This window comes from Saccoglossus kowalevskii, chromosome 9, assembly GCF_978046115.1.
Source record: "Saccoglossus kowalevskii chromosome 9, keSacKowa6.1, whole genome shotgun sequence".
NCBI classification, from domain to species: domain Eukaryota; kingdom Metazoa; phylum Hemichordata; class Enteropneusta; family Harrimaniidae; genus Saccoglossus; species Saccoglossus kowalevskii.
Window position 1 is genome coordinate 15613523 of NC_140649.1, and position 23894 is coordinate 15637416.

General features: G+C 40.3%; 31 non-coding genes across 31 annotated transcripts; all 31 read right to left on the reverse strand.

The window, feature by feature from the left end:
• Positions 1-23: 23 nt before the first annotated feature.
• On the reverse strand, positions 24-95 carry TRNAE-UUC (transfer RNA glutamic acid (anticodon UUC)). Its single transcript has one exon. It is a non-coding gene; the product is annotated as a tRNA-Glu (tRNA).
• Positions 96-897: 802 nt separating this feature from the next.
• TRNAE-CUC (transfer RNA glutamic acid (anticodon CUC)) lies at positions 898-969 on the reverse strand. Its single transcript has one exon. It is a non-coding gene; the product is annotated as a tRNA-Glu (tRNA).
• A 1508-nt stretch (positions 970-2477) lies between these two features.
• Positions 2478-2549, reverse strand: TRNAE-CUC (transfer RNA glutamic acid (anticodon CUC)). Its single transcript has one exon. It is a non-coding gene; the product is annotated as a tRNA-Glu (tRNA).
• Positions 2550-2768: 219 nt separating this feature from the next.
• On the reverse strand, positions 2769-2840 carry TRNAE-UUC (transfer RNA glutamic acid (anticodon UUC)). Its single transcript has one exon. It is a non-coding gene; the product is annotated as a tRNA-Glu (tRNA).
• A 1561-nt stretch (positions 2841-4401) lies between these two features.
• TRNAE-CUC (transfer RNA glutamic acid (anticodon CUC)) lies at positions 4402-4473 on the reverse strand. Its single transcript has one exon. It is a non-coding gene; the product is annotated as a tRNA-Glu (tRNA).
• Positions 4474-4989: 516 nt separating this feature from the next.
• TRNAE-CUC (transfer RNA glutamic acid (anticodon CUC)) lies at positions 4990-5061 on the reverse strand. The gene has a single exon. It is a non-coding gene; the product is annotated as a tRNA-Glu (tRNA).
• A 1508-nt stretch (positions 5062-6569) lies between these two features.
• TRNAE-CUC (transfer RNA glutamic acid (anticodon CUC)) lies at positions 6570-6641 on the reverse strand. The gene has a single exon. It is a non-coding gene; the product is annotated as a tRNA-Glu (tRNA).
• A 219-nt stretch (positions 6642-6860) lies between these two features.
• TRNAE-UUC (transfer RNA glutamic acid (anticodon UUC)) lies at positions 6861-6932 on the reverse strand. The gene has a single exon. It is a non-coding gene; the product is annotated as a tRNA-Glu (tRNA).
• A 219-nt stretch (positions 6933-7151) lies between these two features.
• On the reverse strand, positions 7152-7223 carry TRNAE-UUC (transfer RNA glutamic acid (anticodon UUC)). Its single transcript has one exon. It is a non-coding gene; the product is annotated as a tRNA-Glu (tRNA).
• Positions 7224-8029: 806 nt separating this feature from the next.
• Positions 8030-8101, reverse strand: TRNAE-CUC (transfer RNA glutamic acid (anticodon CUC)). Its single transcript has one exon. It is a non-coding gene; the product is annotated as a tRNA-Glu (tRNA).
• Positions 8102-9609: 1508 nt separating this feature from the next.
• On the reverse strand, positions 9610-9681 carry TRNAE-CUC (transfer RNA glutamic acid (anticodon CUC)). The gene has a single exon. It is a non-coding gene; the product is annotated as a tRNA-Glu (tRNA).
• A 219-nt stretch (positions 9682-9900) lies between these two features.
• TRNAE-UUC (transfer RNA glutamic acid (anticodon UUC)) lies at positions 9901-9972 on the reverse strand. The gene has a single exon. It is a non-coding gene; the product is annotated as a tRNA-Glu (tRNA).
• Positions 9973-10191: 219 nt separating this feature from the next.
• On the reverse strand, positions 10192-10263 carry TRNAE-UUC (transfer RNA glutamic acid (anticodon UUC)). The gene has a single exon. It is a non-coding gene; the product is annotated as a tRNA-Glu (tRNA).
• Positions 10264-11533: 1270 nt separating this feature from the next.
• On the reverse strand, positions 11534-11605 carry TRNAE-CUC (transfer RNA glutamic acid (anticodon CUC)). The gene has a single exon. It is a non-coding gene; the product is annotated as a tRNA-Glu (tRNA).
• Positions 11606-12121: 516 nt separating this feature from the next.
• On the reverse strand, positions 12122-12193 carry TRNAE-UUC (transfer RNA glutamic acid (anticodon UUC)). Its single transcript has one exon. It is a non-coding gene; the product is annotated as a tRNA-Glu (tRNA).
• An 802-nt stretch (positions 12194-12995) lies between these two features.
• Positions 12996-13067, reverse strand: TRNAE-CUC (transfer RNA glutamic acid (anticodon CUC)). The gene has a single exon. It is a non-coding gene; the product is annotated as a tRNA-Glu (tRNA).
• A 219-nt stretch (positions 13068-13286) lies between these two features.
• TRNAE-UUC (transfer RNA glutamic acid (anticodon UUC)) lies at positions 13287-13358 on the reverse strand. The gene has a single exon. It is a non-coding gene; the product is annotated as a tRNA-Glu (tRNA).
• Positions 13359-13576: 218 nt separating this feature from the next.
• On the reverse strand, positions 13577-13648 carry TRNAE-UUC (transfer RNA glutamic acid (anticodon UUC)). The gene has a single exon. It is a non-coding gene; the product is annotated as a tRNA-Glu (tRNA).
• An 802-nt stretch (positions 13649-14450) lies between these two features.
• Positions 14451-14522, reverse strand: TRNAE-CUC (transfer RNA glutamic acid (anticodon CUC)). The gene has a single exon. It is a non-coding gene; the product is annotated as a tRNA-Glu (tRNA).
• Positions 14523-14741: 219 nt separating this feature from the next.
• TRNAE-UUC (transfer RNA glutamic acid (anticodon UUC)) lies at positions 14742-14813 on the reverse strand. Its single transcript has one exon. It is a non-coding gene; the product is annotated as a tRNA-Glu (tRNA).
• Positions 14814-15905: 1092 nt separating this feature from the next.
• On the reverse strand, positions 15906-15977 carry TRNAE-UUC (transfer RNA glutamic acid (anticodon UUC)). Its single transcript has one exon. It is a non-coding gene; the product is annotated as a tRNA-Glu (tRNA).
• Positions 15978-16195: 218 nt separating this feature from the next.
• On the reverse strand, positions 16196-16267 carry TRNAE-UUC (transfer RNA glutamic acid (anticodon UUC)). Its single transcript has one exon. It is a non-coding gene; the product is annotated as a tRNA-Glu (tRNA).
• Positions 16268-17069: 802 nt separating this feature from the next.
• On the reverse strand, positions 17070-17141 carry TRNAE-CUC (transfer RNA glutamic acid (anticodon CUC)). Its single transcript has one exon. It is a non-coding gene; the product is annotated as a tRNA-Glu (tRNA).
• A 1093-nt stretch (positions 17142-18234) lies between these two features.
• Positions 18235-18306, reverse strand: TRNAE-UUC (transfer RNA glutamic acid (anticodon UUC)). The gene has a single exon. It is a non-coding gene; the product is annotated as a tRNA-Glu (tRNA).
• A 218-nt stretch (positions 18307-18524) lies between these two features.
• Positions 18525-18596, reverse strand: TRNAE-UUC (transfer RNA glutamic acid (anticodon UUC)). The gene has a single exon. It is a non-coding gene; the product is annotated as a tRNA-Glu (tRNA).
• Positions 18597-19867: 1271 nt separating this feature from the next.
• On the reverse strand, positions 19868-19939 carry TRNAE-UUC (transfer RNA glutamic acid (anticodon UUC)). Its single transcript has one exon. It is a non-coding gene; the product is annotated as a tRNA-Glu (tRNA).
• Positions 19940-21032: 1093 nt separating this feature from the next.
• TRNAE-CUC (transfer RNA glutamic acid (anticodon CUC)) lies at positions 21033-21104 on the reverse strand. Its single transcript has one exon. It is a non-coding gene; the product is annotated as a tRNA-Glu (tRNA).
• A 214-nt stretch (positions 21105-21318) lies between these two features.
• Positions 21319-21390, reverse strand: TRNAE-CUC (transfer RNA glutamic acid (anticodon CUC)). Its single transcript has one exon. It is a non-coding gene; the product is annotated as a tRNA-Glu (tRNA).
• Positions 21391-22698: 1308 nt separating this feature from the next.
• On the reverse strand, positions 22699-22770 carry TRNAE-UUC (transfer RNA glutamic acid (anticodon UUC)). Its single transcript has one exon. It is a non-coding gene; the product is annotated as a tRNA-Glu (tRNA).
• A 517-nt stretch (positions 22771-23287) lies between these two features.
• TRNAE-UUC (transfer RNA glutamic acid (anticodon UUC)) lies at positions 23288-23359 on the reverse strand. The gene has a single exon. It is a non-coding gene; the product is annotated as a tRNA-Glu (tRNA).
• A 219-nt stretch (positions 23360-23578) lies between these two features.
• Positions 23579-23650, reverse strand: TRNAE-UUC (transfer RNA glutamic acid (anticodon UUC)). The gene has a single exon. It is a non-coding gene; the product is annotated as a tRNA-Glu (tRNA).
• Positions 23651-23894: the final 244 nt, after the last annotated feature.

The following is a 23894-nucleotide window of genomic DNA, read 5'->3' on the forward strand; positions in this document are numbered from 1 at the left end:
TGACCAGGAATCTAAAACAGATGTTCCCACACCGGGAATTGAACCCGGGCCTTGGCGGTGAAAGCGCCAAATCCTAACCACTAGACCATATGGGACGTTGACGTATGAAGGCGTTTCCTATTTATCGGGAACACATAAGTAAGGCATATAATCTGATACTTGTGACGTGACATGAACTGAATGTCGAGGATAATATATTCTCTTGTACTCAAGCCAACAAATACGAGAGGCCAATTTATATCTTTTAATTAAATTGTCTATGAGAATGTTGTACAAGCTGCGATGTTCAACTGACCAGGAATATAAAACTGGTGTTCTCACACCGGGAAATGAACCCTGGCCATGGCGGTGAGAGCGCCAAATCCTAACCACTAGATCATATGGGACGTTGACGTATGAAGGCGTTTCCTATTTATCGGGAACACATAAGTAAGGCATATAATCGTATACTTGTGACGTGACGTGACATGAACTGAATGTCGTGAATTATATATATTCTCTTGTAATCAAGCCAACAAATACGAGAGGCCAATTTATATCTTTTAAATAAATTGTCTATGAGAATTTTGTACAAGCTGCGATGTTCAACTGACCAGGAATCTAAAACAGGTGTTCCCACACCGGGAATTGAACCCGGGCCTTCGCGGTGAAAGCGCCGAATCCTAACTACTAGACCATATGGGACGATGACATTGGAAGGCGATTCCTATTTATCGGGAAAACACAAGTATGGCATGCAATCGGATACTTCTGACATGAACTGCACGTCGTGTATTACATATTCTCTTGTAATAAGGCAACAAATACGAGAGGCCAATTTATATCTTTTAATTAAATTGTCTCTGAGAATTGTATACAAGCTGCGATGTTCAACTGACCAGGAATATAAAACTGGTGTTCCCACACCGGGAATTGAACCCGGGCCTTGGCGGTGAGAGCGCCAAATCCTAACCACTAGACCATATGGGATGTTGACGTATGAAGGCATTTCCTATTTATCGGGAAAACACAAGTATGGCATGCAATCGGCTACTTCTGACATGAACTGCACGTCGTGTATTACATATTCTCTTGTAATCAAGCCAACAAATACGAGAGGCCAATTTATATCATTTAATTAAATTGTCTATGAGAATTTTTTTAACCACTAGACCATATGGGATGTTGACGTATGAAGGCGTTTCCTATTTATCGGGAACACATAAGTAAGGCATATAATCGGATACTTGTGGCGTGACATGAACTGAATGTCGAGTATTATATATTCTCTTCTGATGAGACAACAAATACGAGAGGCCAATTTATATTTTTTAATTAAATTGTCTCTGAGAATTGAACCCGGGCCTTGGCGGTGAGAGCGCCAAATCCTAACCACTAGACCATATGGGACGATGACATTTGAAGGCGTTTCCTATTTATCGGGAAAACACAAGTATGGCATGCAATCGGATACTTCTGACATGAACTGCACGTCGTGTATTACATATTCTCTTGTAATCAAGCCAACAAATACGAGAGGCCAATTTATATCTTTTAATTAAATTGTCTATGAGAATTTTGTACAAGCTGCGATGTTCAACTGACCAGGAATATAAAACTGGTGTTCTCACACCGGGAAATGAACCCGAGCCATGGCGGTGAGAGCGCCAAATCCTAACCACTAGATGATATGGGACGTTGACGTATGAAGGCGTTTCCTATTTATCGGGAACACATAAGTAAGGCATATAATCTGATACTTGTGACGTGACATGAACTGAATGTCGAGTATTATATATTCTCTTGTAATCAAGCCAACAAATACGAGAGGCCAATTTATATCTTTTAATTAAATTGTCTATGATAATTTTGTACAAGCTGCGATGTTCAACTGACCAGGAATATAAAACTGGTGTTTTCACACCGGGAATTGAACCCAGGCCTTGGCGGTGAAAGCGCCAAATCCTAACCACTAGACCATATGGGACGTTGACGTATGAAGGCATTTCCTATTTATCGGGAAAACACAAGTATTGCATATAATCGTATACTTGTGACGTGACATGACATGAACTGAATGTCGTGAATTATATATATTCTCTTGTAATCAAGCCAACAAATACGAGAGGCCAATTTATATATTTTAATTAAATTGTCTATGAGAATTTTGTACAAGCTGCGATGTTCAACTGACCAGGAATCTAAAACAGGTGTTCCCACACCGGGAATTGAACACGGGCCTTCGCGGTGAAAGCGCCGAATCCTAACCACTAGACCATATGGGACGATGACATTGGAAGGCGAATCCTATTTATCGGGAAAACACAAGTATGGCATGCAATCGGATACTTCTGACATGAACTGCACGTCGTGTATTACATATTCTCTTGTAATAAGGCAACAAATACGAGAGGCCAATTTATATCTTTTAATTAAATTGTCTCTGAGAATTGTATACAAGCTGCGATGTTCAACTGACCAGGAATATAAAACTGGTGTTCCCACACCGGGAATTGAACCCGGGCCTTGGCGGTGAGAGCGCCAAATCCTAACCACTAGACCATATGGGATGTTGACGTATGAAGGCATTTCCTATTTATCGGGAAAACACAAGTATGGCATATAATCTGATACTTGTGACGTGACATGAACTGAATGTCGAGTATTATATATTCTCTTGTAATCAAGCCAACAAATACGAGAGGCCAATTTATATCTTTTAATTAAATTGTCTATGAGAATTTTGTACAAGCTGCGATGTTCAACTGACCAGGAATCTAAAACAGGTGTTCCCACACCGGGAATTGAACCCGGGCCTTGGCGGTGAAAGCGCCAAATCCTAACCACTAGACCATATGGGACGTTGACGTATGAAGGCATTTCCTATTTATCGGGAAAACACAAGTATGGCATATAATCTGATACTTGTGACGTGACATGAACTGAATGTCGAGTATTATATATTCTCTTGTAATCAAGCCAACAAATACGAGAGGCCAATTTATATCTTTTAATTAAATTGTCTATGAGAATTTTGTACAAGCTGCGATGTTCAACTGACCAGGAATCTAAAACAGGTGTTCCCACACCGGGAATTGAACCCGGGCCTTGGCGGTGAAATCGCCAAATCCTAACCACTAGACCATATGGGACGTTGACGTATGAAGGCATTTCCTATTTATCGGGAAAACACAAGTATGGCATATAATCTGATACTCATGACGTGACATGAACTGAATGCCGAGTATTATATATTCTCTTCTGATGAGACAACAAATACGAGAGGCCAATTTATATCTTTTAATTAAATTGTCTATGATAATTTTGTACAAGCTGCGATGTTCAACTGACCAGGAATATAAAACTGGTGTTCTCACACCGGGAAATGAACCCGGGCCTTGGCGGTGAAAGCGCCAAATCCTAACCACTAGACCATATGGGACGTTGACGTATGAAGGCGTTTCCTATTTATCGGGAACACATAAGTAAGGCATATAATCTGATACTTGTGACGTGACATGAACTGAATGTCGAGGATAATATATTCTCTTGTACTCAAGCCAACAAATACGAGAGGCCAATTTATATCTTTTAATTAAATTGTCTATGAGAATGTTGTACAAGCTGCGATGTTCAACTGACCAGGAATATAAAACTGGTGTTCTCACACCGGGAAATGAACCCGGGCCATGGCGGTGAGAGCGCCAAATCCTAACCACTAGATCATATGGGACGTTGACGTATGAAGGCGTTTCCTATTTATCGGGAACACATAAGTAAGGCATATAATCGTATACTTGTGACGTGACGTGACATGAACTGAATGTTGTGAATTATATATATTCTCTTGTAATCAAGCCAACAAATACGAGAGGCCAATTTATATCTTTTAAATAAATTGTCTATGAGAATTTTGTACAAGCTGCGATGTTCAACTGACCAGGAATCTAAAACAGGTGTTCCCACACCGAGAATTGAAGCCGGGCCTTCGCGGTGAAAGCGCCGAATCCTAACCACTAGACCATATGGGACGATGACATTGGAAGGCGATTCCTATTTATCGGGAAAACACAAGTATGGCATGCAATCGGATACTTCTGACATGAACTGCACGTCGTGTATTACATATTCTCTTGTAATAAGGCAACAAATACGAGAGGTGAATTTATATCTTTTAATTAAATTGTCTCTGAGAATTGTATACAAGCTGCGATGTTCAACTGACCAGGAATATAAAACTGGTGTTCCCACACCGGGAATTGAACCCGGGCCTTCTGACATGAACTGCACGTCGTGTATTACATATTCTCTTGTAATCAAGCCAACAAATACGAGAGGCCAATTTATATCATTTAATTAAATTGTCTATGAGAATGTTGTACAAGCTGCGATGTTCAACTGACCAGGAATATAAAACTGGTGTTCCCATACCGGGAATTGAACCCGGGCCTTGGCGGTGAGTGCGCCAAATCCTAACCACTAGATCATATGGGACGTTGACGTATGAAGGCGTTTCCTATTTATCGGGAACACATAAGTAAGGCATATAATCGTATACTTGTGACGTGACGTGACATGAACTGAATGTCGTGAATTATATATATTCTCTTGTAATCAAGCCAACAAATACGAGAGGCCAATTTATATCTTTTAATTAAATTGTCTATGAGAATTTTGTACAAGCTGCGATGTTCAACTGACCAGGAATCTAAAACAGGTGTTCCCACACCGGGAATTGAACCCGGGCCTTGGCGGTGAAATCGCCAAATCCTAACCACTAGACCATATGGGACGTTGACGTATGAAGGCATTTCCTATTTATCGGGAAAACACAAGTATGGCATATAATCTGATACTTGTGACGTGACATGAACTGAATGCCGAGTATTATATATTCTCTTCTGATGAGACAACAAATACGAGAGGCCAATTTATATCTTTTACTTAAATTGTCTATGAGAATTGTATACAAGCTGCGATGTTCAACTGACCAGGAATATAAAACTGGTGTTCCCACACCGGGAATTGAACCCGGGCCTTGGCGGTGAGAGCGCCAAATCCTAACCACTAGACCATATGGGATGTTGACGTATGAAGGCATTTCCTATTTATCGGGAAAACACAAGTATGGCATGCAATCGGCTACTTCTGACATGAACTGCACGTCGTGTATTACATATTCTCTTGTAATCAAGCCAACAAATACGAGAGGCCAATTTATATCATTTAATTAAATTGTCTATGAGAATTTTTTTAACCACTAGACCATATGGGATGTTGACGTATGAAGGCGTTTCCTATTTATCGGGAACACATAAGTAAGGCATATAATCGGATACTTGTGGCGTGACATGAACTGAATGTCGAGTATTATATATTCTCTTCTGATGAGACAACAAATACGAGAGGCCAATTTATATTTTTTAATTAAATTGTCTCTGAGAATTGAACCCGGGCCTTGGCGGTGAGAGCGCCAAATCCTAACCACTAGACCATATGGGACGATGACATTTGAAGGCGTTTCCTATTTATCGGGAAAACACAAGTATGGCATGCAATCGGATACTTCTGACATGAACTGCACGTCGTGTATTACATATTCTCTTGTAATCAAGCCAACAAATACGAGAGGCCAATTTATATCTTTTAATTAAATTGTCTATGAGAATTTTGTACAAGCTGCGATGTTCAACTGACCAGGAATATAAAACTGGTGTTCTCACACCGGGAAATGAACCCGAGCCATGGCGGTGAGAGCGCCAAATCCTAACCACTAGATGATATGGGACGTTGACGTATGAAGGCGTTTCCTATTTATCGGGAACACATAAGTAAGGCATATAATCTGATACTTGTGACGTGACATGAACTGAATGTCGAGTATTATATATTCTCTTGTAATCAAGCCAACAAATACGAGAGGCCAATTTATATCTTTTAATTAAATTGTCTATGATAATTTTGTACAAGCTGCGATGTTCAACTGACCAGGAATATAAAACTGGTGTTTTCACACCGGGAATTGAACCCAGGCCTTGGCGGTGAAAGCGCCAAATCCTAACCACTAGACCATATGGGACGTTGACGTATGAAGGCATTTCCTATTTATCGGGAAAACACAAGTATTGCATATAATCGTATACTTGTGACGTGACATGACATGAACTGAATGTCGTGAATTATATATATTCTCTTGTAATCAAGCCAACAAATACGAGAGGCCAATTTATATATTTTAATTAAATTGTCTATGAGAATTTTGTACAAGCTGCGATGTTCAACTGACCAGGAATCTAAAACAGGTGTTCCCACACCGGGAATTGAACACGGGCCTTCGCGGTGAAAGCGCCGAATCCTAACCACTAGACCATATGGGACGATGACATTGGAAGGCGAATCCTATTTATCGGGAAAACACAAGTATGGCATGCAATCGGATACTTCTGACATGAACTGCACGTCGTGTATTACATATTCTCTTGTAATAAGGCAACAAATACGAGAGGCCAATTTATATCTTTTAATTAAATTGTCTCTGAGAATTGTATACAAGCTGCGATGTTCAACTGACCAGGAATATAAAACTGGTGTTCCCACACCGGGAATTGAACCCGGGCCTTGGCGGTGAGAGCGCCAAATCCTAACCACTAGACCATATGGGATGTTGACGTATGAAGGCATTTCCTATTTATCGGGAAAACACAAGTATGGCATATAATCTGATACTTGTGACGTGACATGAACTGAATGTCGAGTATTATATATTCTCTTGTAATCAAGCCAACAAATACGAGAGGCCAATTTATATCTTTTAATTAAATTGTCTATGAGAATTTTGTACAAGCTGCGATGTTCAACTGACCAGGAATCTAAAACAGGTGTTCCCACACCGGGAATTGAACCCGGGCCTTGGCGGTGAAAGCGCCAAATCCTAACCACTAGACCATATGGGACGTTGACGTATGAAGGCATTTCCTATTTATCGGGAAAACACAAGTATGGCATATAATCTGATACTTGTGACGTGACATGAACTGAATGTCGAGTATTATATATTCTCTTGTAATCAAGCCAACAAATACGAGAGGCCAATTTATATCTTTTAATTAAATTGTCTATGAGAATTTTGTACAAGCTGCGATGTTCAACTGACCAGGAATCTAAAACAGGTGTTCCCACACCGGGAATTGAACCCGGGCCTTGGCGGTGAAAGCGCCAAATCCTAACCACTAGACCATATGGGACGTTGACGTATGAAGGCATTTCCTATTTATCGGGAAAACACAAGTATGGCATATAATCTGATACTCATGACGTGACATGAACTGAATGCCGAGTATTATATATTCTCTTCTGATGAGACAACAAATACGAGAGGCCAATTTATATCTTTTAATTAAATTGTCTATGATAATTTTGTACAAGCTGCGATGTTCAACTGACCAGGAATATAAAACTGGTGTTCTCACACCGGGAAATGAACCCGGGCCTTGGCGGTGAAAGCGCCAAATCCTAACCACTAGACCATATGGGACGTTGACGTATGAAGGCGTTTCCTATTTATCGGGAACACATAAGTAAGGCATATAATCGTATACTTGTGACGTGACGTGACATGAACTGAATGTCGTGAATTATATATATTCTCTTGTAATCAAGCCAACAAATACGAGAGGCCAATTTATATCTTTTAATTAAATTGTCTATGAGAATTTTGTACAAGCTGCGATGTTCAACTGACCAGGAATCTAAAACAGGTGTTCCCACACCGGGAATTGAACCCGGGCCTTGGCGGTGAAATCGCCAAATCCTAACCACTAGACCATATGGGACGTTGACGTATGAAGGCATTTCCTATTTATCGGGAAAACACAAGTATGGCATATAATCTGATACTTGTGACGTGACATGAACTGAATGCCGAGTATTATATATTCTCTTCTGATGAGACAACAAATACGAGAGGCCAATTTATATCTTTTACTTAAATTGTCTATGAGAATTGTATACAAGCTGCGATGTTCAACTGACCAGGAATATAAAACTGGTGTTCCCACACCGGGAATTGAACCCGGGCCTTGGCGGTGAGAGCGCCAAATCCTAACCACTAGACCATATGGGATGTTGACGTATGAAGGCATTTCCTATTTATCGGGAAAACACAAGTATGGCATGCAATCGGCTACTTCTGACATGAACTGCACGTCGTGTATTACATATTCTCTTGTAATCAAGCCAACAAATACGAGAGGCCAATTTATATCATTTAATTAAATTGTCTATGAGAATTTTTTTAACCACTAGACCATATGGGATGTTGACGTATGAAGGCGTTTCCTATTTATCGGGAACACATAAGTAAGGCATATAATCGGATACTTGTGGCGTGACATGAACTGAATGTCGAGTATTATATATTCTCTTCTGATGAGACAACAAATACGAGAGGCCAATTTATATTTTTTAATTAAATTGTCTCTGAGAATTGAACCCGGGCCTTGGCGGTGAGAGCGCCAAATCCTAACCACTAGACCATATGGGACGATGACATTCGAAGGCGTTTCCTATTTATCGGGAAAACACAAGTATGGCATGCAATCGGATACTTCTGACATGAACTGCACGTCGTGTATTACATATTCTCTTGTAATCAAGCCAACAAATACGAGAGGCCAATTTATATCTTTTAATTAAATTGTCTATGAGAATTTTGTACAAGCTGCGATGTTCAACTGACCAGGAATATAAAACTGGTGTTCTCACACCGGGAAATGAACCCGAGCCATGGCGGTGAGAGCGCCAAATCCTAACCACTAGATGATATGGGACGTTGACGTATGAAGGCGTTTCCTATTTATCGGGAACACATAAGTAAGGCATATAATCTGATACTTGTGACGTGACATGAACTGAATGTCGAGTATTATATATTCTCTTGTAATCAAGCCAACAAATACGAGAGGCCAATTTATATCTTTTAATTAAATTGTCTATGATAATTTTGTACAAGCTGCGATGTTCAACTGACCAGGAATATAAAACTGGTGTTTTCACACCGGGAATTGAACCCAGGCCTTGGCGGTGAAAGCGCCAAATCCTAACCACTAGACCATATGGGACGTTGACGTATGAAGGCATTTCCTATTTATCGGGAAAACACAAGTATTGCATATAATCGTATACTTGTGACGTGACATGACATGAACTGAATGTCGTGAATTATATATATTCTCTTGTAATCAAGCCAACAAATACGAGAGGCCAATTTATATATTTTAATTAAATTGTCTATGAGAATTTTGTACAAGCTGCGATGTTCAACTGACCAGGAATCTAAAACAGGTGTTCCCACACCGGGAATTGAACACGGGCCTTCGCGGTGAAAGCGCCGAATCCTAACCACTAGACCATATGGGACGATGACATTGGAAGGCGAATCCTATTTATCGGGAAAACACAAGTATGGCATGCAATCGGATACTTCTGACATGAACTGCACGTCGTGTATTACATATTCTCTTGTAATAAGGCAACAAATACGAGAGGCCAATTTATATCTTTTAATTAAATTGTCTCTGAGAATTGTATACAAGCTGCGATGTTCAACTGACCAGGAATATAAAACTGGTGTTCCCACACCGGGAATTGAACCCGGGCCTTGGCGGTGAGAGCGCCAAATCCTAACCACTAGACCATATGGGATGTTGACGTATGAAGGCATTTCCTATTTATCGGGAAAACACAAGTATGGCATATAATCTGATACTTGTGACGTGACATGAACTGAATGTCGAGTATTATATATTCTCTTGTAATCAAGCCAACAAATACGAGAGGCCAATTTATATCTTTTAATTAAATTGTCTATGAGAATTTTGTACAAGCTGCGATGTTCAACTGACCAGGAATCTAAAACAGGTGTTCCCACACCGGGAATTGAACCCGGGCCTTGGCGGTGAAAGCGCCAAATCCTAACCACTAGACCATATGGGACGTTGACGTATGAAGGCATTTCCTATTTATCGGGAAAACACAAGTATGGCATATAATCTGATACTTGTGACGTGACATGAACTGAATGTCGAGTATTATATATTCTCTTGTAATCAAGCCAACAAATACGAGAGGCCAATTTATATCTTTTAATTAAATTGTCTATGAGAATTTTGTACAAGCTGCGATGTTCAACTGACCAGGAATCTAAAACAGGTGTTCCCACACCGGGAATTGAACCCGGGCCTTGGCGGTGAAAGCGCCAAATCCTAACCACTAGACCATATGGGACGTTGACGTATGAAGGCATTTCCTATTTATCGGGAAAACACAAGTATGGCATATAATCTGATACTCATGACGTGACATGAACTGAATGCCGAGTATTATATATTCTCTTCTGATGAGACAACAAATACGAGAGGCCAATTTATATCTTTTAATTAAATTGTCTATGATAATTTTGTACAAGCTGCGATGTTCAACTGACCAGGAATATAAAACTGGTGTTCTCACACCGGGAAATGAACCCGGGCCTTGGCGGTGAAAGCGCCAAATCCTAACCACTAGACCATATGGGACGTTGACGTATGAAGGCGTTTCCTATTTATCGGGAACACATAAGTAAGGCATATAATCTGATACTTGTGACGTGACATGAACTGAATGTCGAGGATAATATATTCTCTTGTACTCAAGCCAACAAATACGAGAGGCCAATTTATATCTTTTAATTAAATTGTCTATGAGAATGTTGTACAAGCTGCGATGTTCAACTGACCAGGAATATAAAACTGGTGTTCTCACACCGGGAAATGAACCCGGGCCATGGCGGTGAGAGCGCCAAATCCTAACCACTAGATCATATGGGACGTTGACGTATGAAGGCGTTTCCTATTTATCGGGAACACATAAGTAAGGCATATAATCGTATACTTGTGACGTGACGTGACATGAACTGAATGTTGTGAATTATATATATTCTCTTGTAATCAAGCCAACAAATACGAGAGGCCAATTTATATCTTTTAAATAAATTGTCTAAGAGAATTTTGTACAAGCTGCGATGTTCAACTGACCAGGAATCTAAAACAGGTGTTCCCACACCGAGAATTGAAGCCGGGCCTTCGCGGTGAAAGCGCCGAATCCTAACCACTAGACCATATGGGACGATGACATTGGAAGGCGATTCCTATTTATCGGGAAAACACAAGTATGGCATGCAATCGGATACTTCTGACATGAACTGCACGTCGTGTATTACATATTCTCTTGTAATAAGGCAACAAATACGAGAGGTGAATTTATATCTTTTAATTAAATTGTCTCTGAGAATTGTATACAAGCTGCGATGTTCAACTGACCAGGAATAGAAAACTGGTGTTCCCACACCGGGAATTGAACCCGGGCCTTCTGACATGAACTGCACGTCGTGTATTACATATTCTCTTGTAATCAAGCCAACAAATACGAGAGGCCAATTTATATCATTTAATTAAATTGTCTATGAGAATGTTGTACAAGCTGCGATGTACAACTGACCAGGAATATAAAACTGGTGTTCCCATACCGGGAATTGAACCCGGGCCTTGGCGGTGAGTGCGCCAAATCCTAACCACTAGATCATATGGGACGTTGACGTATGAAGGCGTTTCCTATTTATCGGGAACACATAAGTAAGGCATATAATCGTATACTTGTGACGTGACGTGACATGAACTGAATGTCGTGAATTATATATATTCTCTTGTAATCAAGCCAACAAATACGAGAGGCCAATTTATATCTTTTAATTAAATTGTCTATGAGAATTTTGTACAAGCTGCGATGTTCAACTGACCAGGAATCTAAAACAGGTGTTCCCACACCGGGAATTGAACCCGGGCCTTGGCGGTGAAATCGCCAAATCCTAACCACTAGACCATATGGGACGTTGACGTATGAAGGCATTTCCTATTTATCGGGAAAACACAAGTATGGCATATAATCTGATACTTGTGACGTGACATGAACTGAATGCCGAGTATTATATATTCTCTTCTGATGAGACAACAAATACGAGAGGCCAATTTATATCTTTTACTTAAATTGTCTATGAGAATTTTGTACAAGCTGCGATGTTCAACTGACCAGGAATCTAAAACAGGTGTTCCCACACCGAGAATTGAACCCGGGCCTTGGCGATGAAAGCGCCAAATCCTAACCACTAGACCATATGGGACGTTGACGTATGAAGGCGTTTCCTATTTATCGGGAACACATAAGTAAGGCATATAATCTGATACTTGTGACGTGACATGAACTGAATGTCGAGTATTATATATTCTCTTGTAATCAAGCCAACAAATACGAGAGGCCAATTTATATCTTTTAATTAAATTGTCTATGATAATTTTGTACAAGCTGCGATGTTCAACTGACCAGGAATATAAAACTGGTGTTCTCACACCGGGAAATGAACCCGGGCCATGGCGGTGAGAGCGCCAAATCCTAACCACTAGATCATATGGGACGTTGACGTATGAAGGCGTTTCCTATTTATCGGGAACACATAAGTAAGGCATATAATCGTATACTTGTGACGTGACGTGACATGAACTGAATGTCGTGAATTATATATATTCTCTTGTAATCAAGCCAACAAATACGAGAGGCCAATTTATATCTTTTAAATAAATTGTCTATGAGAATTTTGTACAAGCTGCGATGTTCAACTGACCAGGAATCTAAAACAGGTGTTCCCACACCGGGAATTGAAGCCGGGCCTTCGCGGTGAAAGCGCCGAATCCTAACCACTAGACCATATGGGACGATGACATTGGAAGGCGATTCCTATTTATCGGGAAAACACAAGTATGGCATGCAATCGGATACTTCTGACATGAACTGCACGTCGTGTATTACATATTCTCTTGTAATAAGGCAACAAATACGAGAGGCCAATTTATATCTTTTAATTAAATTGTCTCTGAGAATTGTATACAAGCTGCGATGTTCAACTGACCAGGAATATAAAACTGGTGTTCCCACACCGGGAATTGAACCCGGGCCTTGGCGGTGAGAGCGCCAAATCCTAACCACTAGACCATATGGGATGTTGACGTATGAAGGCATTTCCTATTTATCGGGAAAACACAAGTATGGCATATAATCTGATACTTGTGACGTGACATGAACTGAATGTCGAGTATTATATATTCTCTTGTAATCAAGCCAACAAATACGAGAGGCCAATTTATATCTTTTAATTAAATTGTCTATGAGAATTTTGTACAAGCTGCGATGTTCAACTGACCAGGAATCTAAAACAGGTGTTCCCACACCGGGAATTGAACCCGGGCCTTGGCGGTGAAAGCGCCAAATCCTAACCACTAGACCATATGGGACGTTGACGTATGAAGGCATTTCCTATTTATCGGGAAAACACAAGTATGGCATATAATCTGATACTTGTGTCGTGACATGAACTGAATGCCGAGTATTATATATTCTCTTCTGATGAGACAACAAATACGAGAGGCCAATTTATATCTTTTACTTAAATTGTCTATGAGAATTTTGTACAAGCTGCGATGTTCAACTGACCAGGAATCTAAAACAGGTGTTCCCACACCGAGAATTGAACCCGGGCCTTGGCGGTGAAAGCGCCAAATCCTAACCACTAGACCATATGGGACGTTGACGTATGAAGGCGTTTCCTATTTATCGGGAACACATAAGTAAGGCATATAATCTGATACTTGTGACGTGACATGAACTGAATGTCGAGTATTATATATTCTCTTGTAATCAAGCCAACAAATACGAGAGGCCAATTTATATCTTTTAATTAAATTGTCTATGATAATTTTGTACAAGCTGCGATGTTCAACTGACCAGGAATATAAAACTGGTGTTCTCACACCGGGAAATGAACCCGGGCCATGGCGGTGAGAGCGCCAAATCCTAACCACTAGATCATATGGGACGTTGACGTATGAAGGCGTTTCCTATTTATCGGGAACACATAAGTAAGGCATATAATCGTATACTTGTGACGTGACGTGACATGAACTGAATGTCGTGAATTATATATATTCTCTTGTAATCAAGCCAACAAATACGAGAGGCCAATTTATATCTTTTAAATAAATTGTCTATGAGAATTTTGTACAAGCTGCGATGTTCAACTGACCAGGAATCTAAAACAGGTGTTCCCACACCGGGAATTGAAGCCGGGCCTTCGCGGTGAAAGCGCCGAATCCTAACCACTAGACCATATGGGACGATGACATTGGAAGGCGATTCCTATTTATCGGGAAAACACAAGTATGGCATGCAATCGGATACTTCTGACATGAACTGCACGTCGTGTATTACATATTCTCTTGTAATAAGGCAACAAATACGAGAGGCCAATTTATATCTTTTAATTAAATTGTCTCTGAGAATTGTATACAAGCTGCGATGTTCAACTGACCAGGAATATAAAACTGGTGTTCCCACACCGGGAATTGAACCCGGGCCTTGGCGGTGAGAGCGCCAAATCCTAACCACTAGACCATATGGGATGTTGACGTATGAAGGCATTTCCTATTTATCGGGAAAACACAAGTATGGCATATAATCTGATACTTGTGACGTGACATGAACTGAATGTCGAGTATTATATATTCTCTTGTAATCAAGCCAACAAATACGAGAGGCCAATTTATATCTTTTAATTAAATTGTCTATGAGAATTTTGTACAAGCTGCGATGTTCAACTGACCAGGAATCTAAAACAGGTGTTCCCACACCGGGAATTGAACCCAGGCCTTGGCGGTGAAAGCGCCAAATCCTAACCACTAGACCATATGGGACGTTGACGTATGAAGGCATTTCCTATTTATCGGGAAAACACAAGTATGGCATATAATCTGATACTTGTGTCGTGACATGAACTGAATGCCGAGTATTATATATTCTCTTCTGATGAGACAACAAATACGAGAGGCCAATTTATATCTTTTACTTAAATTGTCTATGAGAATTTTGTACAAGCTGCGATGTTCAACTGACCAGGAATCTAAAACAGGTGTTCCCACACCGAGAATTGAACCCGGGCCTTGGCGGTGAAAGCGCCAAAACCTAACCACTAGACCATATGGGACGTTGACGTATGAAGGCGTTTCCTATTTATCGGGAACACATAAGTAAGGCATATAATCTCATACTTGTGACGTGACATGAACTGAATGTCGAGTATTATATATTCTCTTGTAATCAAGCCAACAAATACGAGAGGCCAATTTATATCTTTTAATTAAATTGTCTATGATAATTTTGTACAAGCTGCGATGTTCAACTGACCAGGAATATAAAACTGGTGTTCTCACACCGGGAAATGAACCCGGGCCATGGCGGTGAGAGCGCCAAATCCTAACCACTAGATCATATGGGACGTTGACGTATGAAGGCGTTTCCTATTTATCGGGAACACATAAGTAAGGCATATAATCGTATACTTGTGACGTGACGTGACATGAACTGAATGTCGTGAATTATATATATTCTCTTGTAATCAAGCCAACAAATACGAGAGGCCAATTTATATCTTTTAAATAAATTGTCTATGAGAATTTTGTACAAGCTGCGATGTTCAACTGACCAGGAATCTAAAACAGGTGTTCCCACACCGGGAATTGAAGCCGGGCCTTCGCGGTGAAAGCGCCGAATCCTAACCACTAGACCATATGGGACGATGACATTGGAAGGCGATTCCTATTTATCGGGAAAACACAAGTATGGCATGCAATCGGATACTTCTGACATGAACTGCACGTCGTGTATTACATATTCTCTTGTAATAAGGCAACAAATACGAGAGGTGAATTTATATCTTTTAATTAAATTGTCTCTGAGAATTGTATACAAGCTGCGATGTTCAACTGACCAGGAATCTAAAACTGGTGTTCCCACACCGGGAATTGAACCCGGGCCTTGGCGGTGAAAGCGCCAAATCCTAACCACTAGACCATATGGGACGTTGACGTATGAAGGCATTTCCTATTTATCGGGAAAACACAAGTATGGCATATAATCTGATACTTGTGTCGTGACATGAACTGAATGCCGAGTATTATATATTCTCTTCTGATGAGACAACAAATACGAGAGGCCAATTTATATCTTTTACTTAAATTGTCTATGAGAATTTTGTACAAGCTGCGATGTTCAACTGACCAGGAATCTAAAACAGGTGTTCCCACACCGAGAATTGAACCCGGGCCTTGGCGGTGAAAGCGCCAAATCCTAACCACTAGACCATATGGGACGTTGACGTATGAAGGCGTTTCCTATTTATCGGGAACACATAAGTAAGGCATATAATCTGATACTTGTGACGTGACATGAACTGAATGTCGAGTATTATATATTCTCTTGTAATCAAGCCAACAAATACGAGAGGCCAATTTATATCTTTTAATTAAATTGTCTATGATAATTTTGTACAAGCTGCGATGTTCAACTGACCAGGAATATAAAACTGGTGTTCTCACACCGGGAAATGAACCCGGGCCATGGCGGTGAGAGCGCCAAATCCTAACCACTAGATCATATGGGACGTTGACGTATGAAGGCGTTTCCTATTTATCGGGAACACATAAGTAAGGCATATAATCGTATACTTGTGACGTGACGTGACATGAACTGAATGTCGTGAATTATATATATTCTCTTGTAATCAAGCCAACAAATACGAGAGGCCAATTTATATCTTTTAAATAAATTGTCTATGAGAATTTTGTACAAGCTGTGATGTTCAACTGACCATGAATCTAAAACAGGTGTTCCCACACCGGGAATTGAAGCCGGGCCTTCGCGGTGAAAGCGCCGAATCCTAACCACTAGACCATATGGGACGATGACATTGGAAGGCGATTCCTATTTATCGGGAAAACACAAGTTTGGCATGCAATCGGATACTTCTGACATGAACTGCACGTCGTGTATTACATATTCTCTTGTAATAAGGCAACAAATACGAGAGGCCAATTTATATCTTTTAATTAAATTGTCTCTGAGAATTGTATACAAGCTGCGATGTTCAACTGACCAGGAATATAAAACTGGTGTTCCCACACCGGGAATTGAACCCGGGCCTTGGCGGTGAGAGCGCCAAATCCTAACCACTAGACCATATGGGATGTTGACGTATGAAGGCATTTCCTATTTATCGGGAAAACACAAGTATGGCATATAATCTGATACTTGTGACGTGACATGAACTGAATGTCGAGTATTATATATTCTCTTGTAATCAAGCCAACAAATACGAGAGGCCAATTTATATCTTTTACTTAAATTGTCTATGAGAATTTTGTACAAGCTGCGATGTTCAACTGACCAGGAATCTAAAACAGGTGTTCCCACACCGAGAATTGAACGCGGGCCTTGGCGGTGAAAGCGCCAAAACCTAACCACTAGACCATATGGGACGTTGACGTATGAAGGCGTTTCCTATTTATCGGGAACACATAAGTAAGGCATATAATCTCATACTTGTGACGTGACATGAACTGAATGTCGAGTATTATATATTCTCTTGTAATCAAGCCAACAAATACGAGAGGCCAATTTATATCTTTTAATTAAATTGTCTATGATAATTTTGTACAAGCTGCGATGTTCAACTGACCAGGAATATAAAACTGGTGTTCTCACACCGGGAAATGAACCCGGGCCATGGCGGTGAGAGCGCCAAATCCTAACCACTAGATCATATGGGACGTTGACGTATGAAGGCGTTTCCTATTTATCGGGAACACATAAGTAAGGCATATAATCGTATACTTGTGACGTGACGTGACATGAACTGAATGTCGTGAATTATATATATTCTCTTGTAATCAAGCCAACAAATACGAGAGGCCAATTTATATCTTTTAAATAAATTGTCTATGAGAATTTTGTACAAGCTGCGATGTTCAACTGACCAGGAATCTAAAACAGGTGTTCCCACACCGGGAATTGAAGCCGGGCCTTCGCGGTGAAAGCGCCGAATCCTAACCACTAGACCATATGGGACGATGACATTGGAAGGCTATTCCTATTTATCGGGAAAACACAAGTATGGCATGCAATCGGATACTTCTGACATGAACTGCACGTCGTGTATTACATATTCTCTTGTAATAAGGCAACAAATACGAGAGGTGAATTTATATCTTTTAATTAAATTGTCTCTGAGAATTGTATACAAGCTGCGATGTTCAACTGACCAGGAATCTAAAACTGGTGTTCCCACACCGGGAATTGAACCCGGGCCTTGGCGGTGAAAGCGCCAAATCCTAACCACTAGACCATATGGGACGTTGACGTATGAAGGCATTTCCTATTTATCGGGAAAACACAAGTATGGCATATAATCTGATACTTGTGTCGTGACATGAACTGAATGCCGAGTATTATATATTCTCTTCTGATGAGACAACAAATACGAGAGGCCAATTTATATCTTTTACTTAAATTGTCTATGAGAATTTTGTACAAGCTGCGATGTTCAACTGACCAGGAATCTAAAACAGGTGTTCCCACACCGAGAATTGAACCCGGGCCTTGGCGGTGAAAGCGCCAAATCCTAACCACTAGACCATATGGGACGTTGACGTATGAAGGCGTTTCCTATTTATCGGGAACACATAAGTAAGGCATATAATCTGATACTTGTGACGTGACATGAACTGAATGTCGAGTATTATATATTCTCTTGTAATCAAGCCAACAAATACGAGAGGCCAATTTATATCTTTTAATTAAATTGTCTATGATAATTTTGTACAAGCTGCGATGTTCAACTGACCAGGAATATAAAACTGGTGTTCTCACACCGGGAAATGAACCCGGGCCATGGCGGTGAGAGCGCCAAATCCTAACCACTAGATCATATGGGACGTTGACGTATGAAGGCGTTTCCTATTTATCGGGAACACATAAGTAAGGCATATAATCGTATACTTGTGACGTGACGTGACATGAACTGAATGTCGTGAATTATATATATTCTCTTGTAATCAAGCCAACAAATACGAGAGGCCAATTTATATCTTTTAAATAAATTGTCTATGAGAATTTTGTACAAGCTGCGATGTTCAACTGACCAGGAATCTAAAACAGGTGTTCCCACACCGGGAATTGAAGCCGGGCCTTCGCGGTGAAAGCGCCGAATCCTAACCACTAGACCATATGGGACGATGACATTGGAAGGCGATTCCTATTTATCGGGAAAACACAAGTATGGCATGCAATCGGATACTTCTGACATGAACTGCACGTCGTGTATTACATATTCTCTTGTAATAAGGCAACAAATACGAGAGGTGAATTTATATCTTTTAATTAAATTGTCTCTGAGAATTGTATACAAGCTGCGATGTTCAACTGACCAGGAATATAAAACTGGTGTTCCCACACCGGGAATTGAACCCGGGCCTTCTGACATGAACTGCACGTCGTGTATTACATATTCTCTTGTAATCAAGCCAACAAATACGAGAGGCCAATTTATATCATTTAATTAAATTGTCTATGAGAATGTTGTACAAGCTGCGATGTTCAACTGACCAGGAATCTAAAACAGGTGTTCCCACACCGAGAATTGAACCTGTGCCTTGGCGGTGAGAGCGCCAAATCCTAACCACTAGATCATATGGGACGTTGACGTATGAAGGCGTTTCCTATTTATCGGGAACACATAAGTAAGGCATATAATCTGATACTTGTGACGTGACATGAACTGAATGTCGAGTATTATATATTCTCTTGTAATCAAGCCAACAAATACGAGAGGCCAATTTATATCTTTTAATTAAATTGTCTATGATAATTTTGTACAAGCTGCGATGTTCAACTGACCAGGAATCTAAAACAGATGTTCCCACACCGGGAATTGAACCCGGGCCTTGGCGGTGAAAGCACCAAATCCTAACCACTAGACCATATGGGACGTTGACGTATGAAGGCGTTTCCTATTTATCGGGAACACATAAGTAAGGCATATAATCTGATACTTGTGACGTGACATGAACTGAATGTCGAGGATAATATATTCTCTTGTACTCAAGCCAACAAATACGAGAGGCCAATTTATATCTTTTAATTAAATTGTCTATGAGAATGTTGTACAAGCTGCGATGTTCAACTGACCAGGAATATAAAACTGGTGTTCTCACACCGGGAAATGAACCCGGGCCATGGCGGTGAGAGCGCCAAATCCTAACCACTAGATCATATGGGACGTTGACGTATGAAGGCGTTTCCTATTTATCGGGAACACATAAGTAAGGCATATAATCTGATACTTGTGACGTGACATGAACTGAATGTCGAGTATTATATATTCTCTTGTAATCAAGCCAACAAATACGAGAGGCCAATTTATATCTTTTAATTAAATTGTCTATGAGAATGTTGTACAAGCTGCGATGTTCAACTGACCAGGAATATAAAACTGGTGTTTTCACACCGGGAAACGAACCCGGGCCATGGCGGTGAGAGCGCCAAATCCTAACCACTAGATCATATGGGACGTTGAAGTATGAAGGCGTTTCCTATTTATCGGGAACACATAAGTAAGGCATATAATCGTATACTTGTGACGTGACGTGACATGAACTGAATGTCGTGAATTATATATATTCTCTTGTAATCAAGCCAACAAATACGAGAGGCCAATTTATATCTTTTAATTAAATTGTCTATGAGAATTTTGTACAAGCTGCGATGTTCAACTGACCAGGAATCTAAAACTGGTGTTCCCACACCGGGAATTGAACCCGGGCCTTCGCGGTGAAAGCGCCGAATCCTAACCACTAGACCATGTGGGACGATGACATTGGAAGGCGATTCCTATTTATCGGGAAAACACAAGTATGGCATGCAATCGGATACTTCTGACATGAACTGCACGTCGTGTATTACATATTCTCTTGTAATAAGGCAACAAATACGAGAGGCCAATTTATATCTTTTAATTAAATTGTCTCTGAGAATTGTATACAAGCTGCGATGTTCAACTGACCAGGAATATAAAACTGGTGTTCCCACACCGGGAATTGAACCCGGGCCTTGGCGGTGAGAGCGCCAAATCCTAACCACTAGACCATATGGGATGTTGACGTATGAAGGCATTTCCTATTTATCGGGAAAACACAAGTATGGCATGCAATCGGCTACTTCTGACATGAACTGCACGTCGTGTATTACATATTCTCTTGTAATCAAGCCAACAAATACGAGAGGCCAATTTATATCTTTTAATTAAATTGTCTCTGAGAATTGTATACAAGCTGCGATGTTCAACTGACCAGGAATATAAAACTGGTGTTCCCACACCGGGAATTGAACCCGGGCCATGGCGGTGAGAGCGCCAAATCCTAACCACTAGATCATATGGGACGTTGACGTATGAAGGCGTTTCCTATTTATCGGGAACACATAAGTAAGGCATATAATCTGATACTTGTGACGTGACATGAACTGAATGTCGAGTATTATATATTCTCTTGTAATCAAGCCAACAAATACGAGAGGCCAATTTATATCTTTTAATTAAATTGTCTATGAGAATGTTGTACAAGCTGCGATGTTCAACTGACCAGGAATCTAAAACAGGTGTTCCCACAACGGGAATTGAACCCGGGCCTTGGCGGTGAAAGCGCCAAATCCTAACCACTAGACCATATGGGACGTTGAAGTATGGAGGCGTTTCCTATTTAACGGGAACACATAAGTAAGGCATATAATCTGATACTTGTGACGTGACATGAACTGAATGTCGAGTATTATATATTCTCTTGCAATCAAGCCAACAAATACGAGAGGCCAATTTATATCTTTTAATTAAATTGTCTATGAGAATGTTGTACAAGCTGCGATGTTCAACTGACCAGCAATATAAAACTGGTGTTCTCACACCGGGAAATGAACCCGGGCCATGGCGGTGAGAGCGCCAAATCCTAACCACTAGATCATATGGGACGTTGACGTATGAAGGCGTTTCCTATTTATCGGGAACACATAAGTAAGGCATATAATCTGATACTTGTGACGTGACATGAACTGAATGTCGATTATTATTTATTCTCTTGTAATCAAGCCAACAAATACGAGAGGCCAATTTATATCTTTTAATTAAATTGTCTATGAGAATGTTGTACAAGCTGCGATGTTCAACTGACCAGGAATATAAAACAGGTGTTCCCACACCGGGAACTGAACATATAATCGGATATTAAGGCATATAATCTGATACTTGTGACGTGACATGAACTGAATGTCGAGTATTATATATTCTCTTCTGATGAGCCAACAAATACGAGAGGCCAATTTATATCTTTTAATTAAATTGTCTATGAGAATTTTGTACAAGCTGCGATGTTCAACTGACCAGGAATATAAAACTGGTGTTTTCACACCGGGAAATGAACCCGGGCCATGGCGGTGAGTGCGCCAAATCCTAACCACTAGATCATATGGGACGTTGACGTATGAAGGCGTTTCCTATTTATCGGGAACACATAAGTAAGGCATATAATCGTATACTTGTGACGTGACGTGACATGAACTGAATGTCGTGAATTATATATATTCTCTTGTAATCAAGCCAACAAATACGAGAGGCCAATTTATATCTTTTAATTAAATTGTCTATGAGAATTTTGTACAAGCTGCGATGTTCAACTGACCAGGAATCTAAAACAGGTGTTCCCACACCGGGAATTGAACCCGGGCCTTGGCGGTGAAAGCGCCAAATCCTAACCACTAGACCATATGGGACGTTGACGTATGAAGGCGTTTCCTATTTATCGGGAACACATAAGTAAGGCATATAATCTGATACTTGTGACGTGACATGAACTGAATGTCGAGTATTATATATTCTCTTGTAATCAAGCCAACAAATACGAGAGGCCAATTTATATCTTTTAATTAAATTGTCTATGAGAATGTTGTACAAGCTGCGATGTTCAACTGACCAGGAATATAAAACTGGTGTTCTCACACCGGGAAATGAACCCGGGCCATGGCGGTGAGAGCGCCAAATCCTAACCACTAGATCATATGGGACGTTGACGTATGAAGGCGTTTCCTATTTATCGGGAACACATAAGTAAGGCATATAATCGTATACTTGTGACGTGACGTGACATGAACTGAATGTCGTGAATTATATATATTCTCTTGTAATCAAGCCAACAAATACGAGAGGCCAATTTATATCTTTTAATTAAATTGTCTATGAGAATTTTGTACAAGCTGCGATGTTCAACTGACCAGGAATCTAAAACAGGTGTTCCCACACCGGGAATTGAACCCGGGCCTTGGCGGTGAAAGCGCCAAATCCTAACCACTAGACCATATGGGACGTTGACGTATGAAGGCGTTTCCTATTTATCGGGAACACATAAGTAAGGCATATAATCTGATACTTGTGACGTGACATGAACTGAATGTCGAGTATTATATATTCTCTTGTAATCAAGCCAACAAATACGAGAGGCCAATTTATATCTTTTAATTAAATTGTCTATGAGAATTTTGTACAAGCTGCGATGTTGAACTGACCAGGAATCTAAAACAGATGTTCCCACACCGGGAATTGAACCCGGGCCTTGGCGGTGAAAGCGCCAAATCCTAATCACTAGACCATATGGGACGTTGAAGTATGAAGGCGTTTCCTATTTAACGGGAACACATAAATAAGTAAGGCATATAATCTGATACTTGTGACGTGACATGAACTGAATGTCGAGTATTATATATTCTCTTGTAATCAAGCCAACAAATACGAGAGGCCAATTTATATCTTTTAATTAAATTGTCTATGAGAATGTTGTACAAGCTGCGATGTTCAACTGACCAGCAATATAAAACTGGTGTTCTCACACCGGGAAATGAAC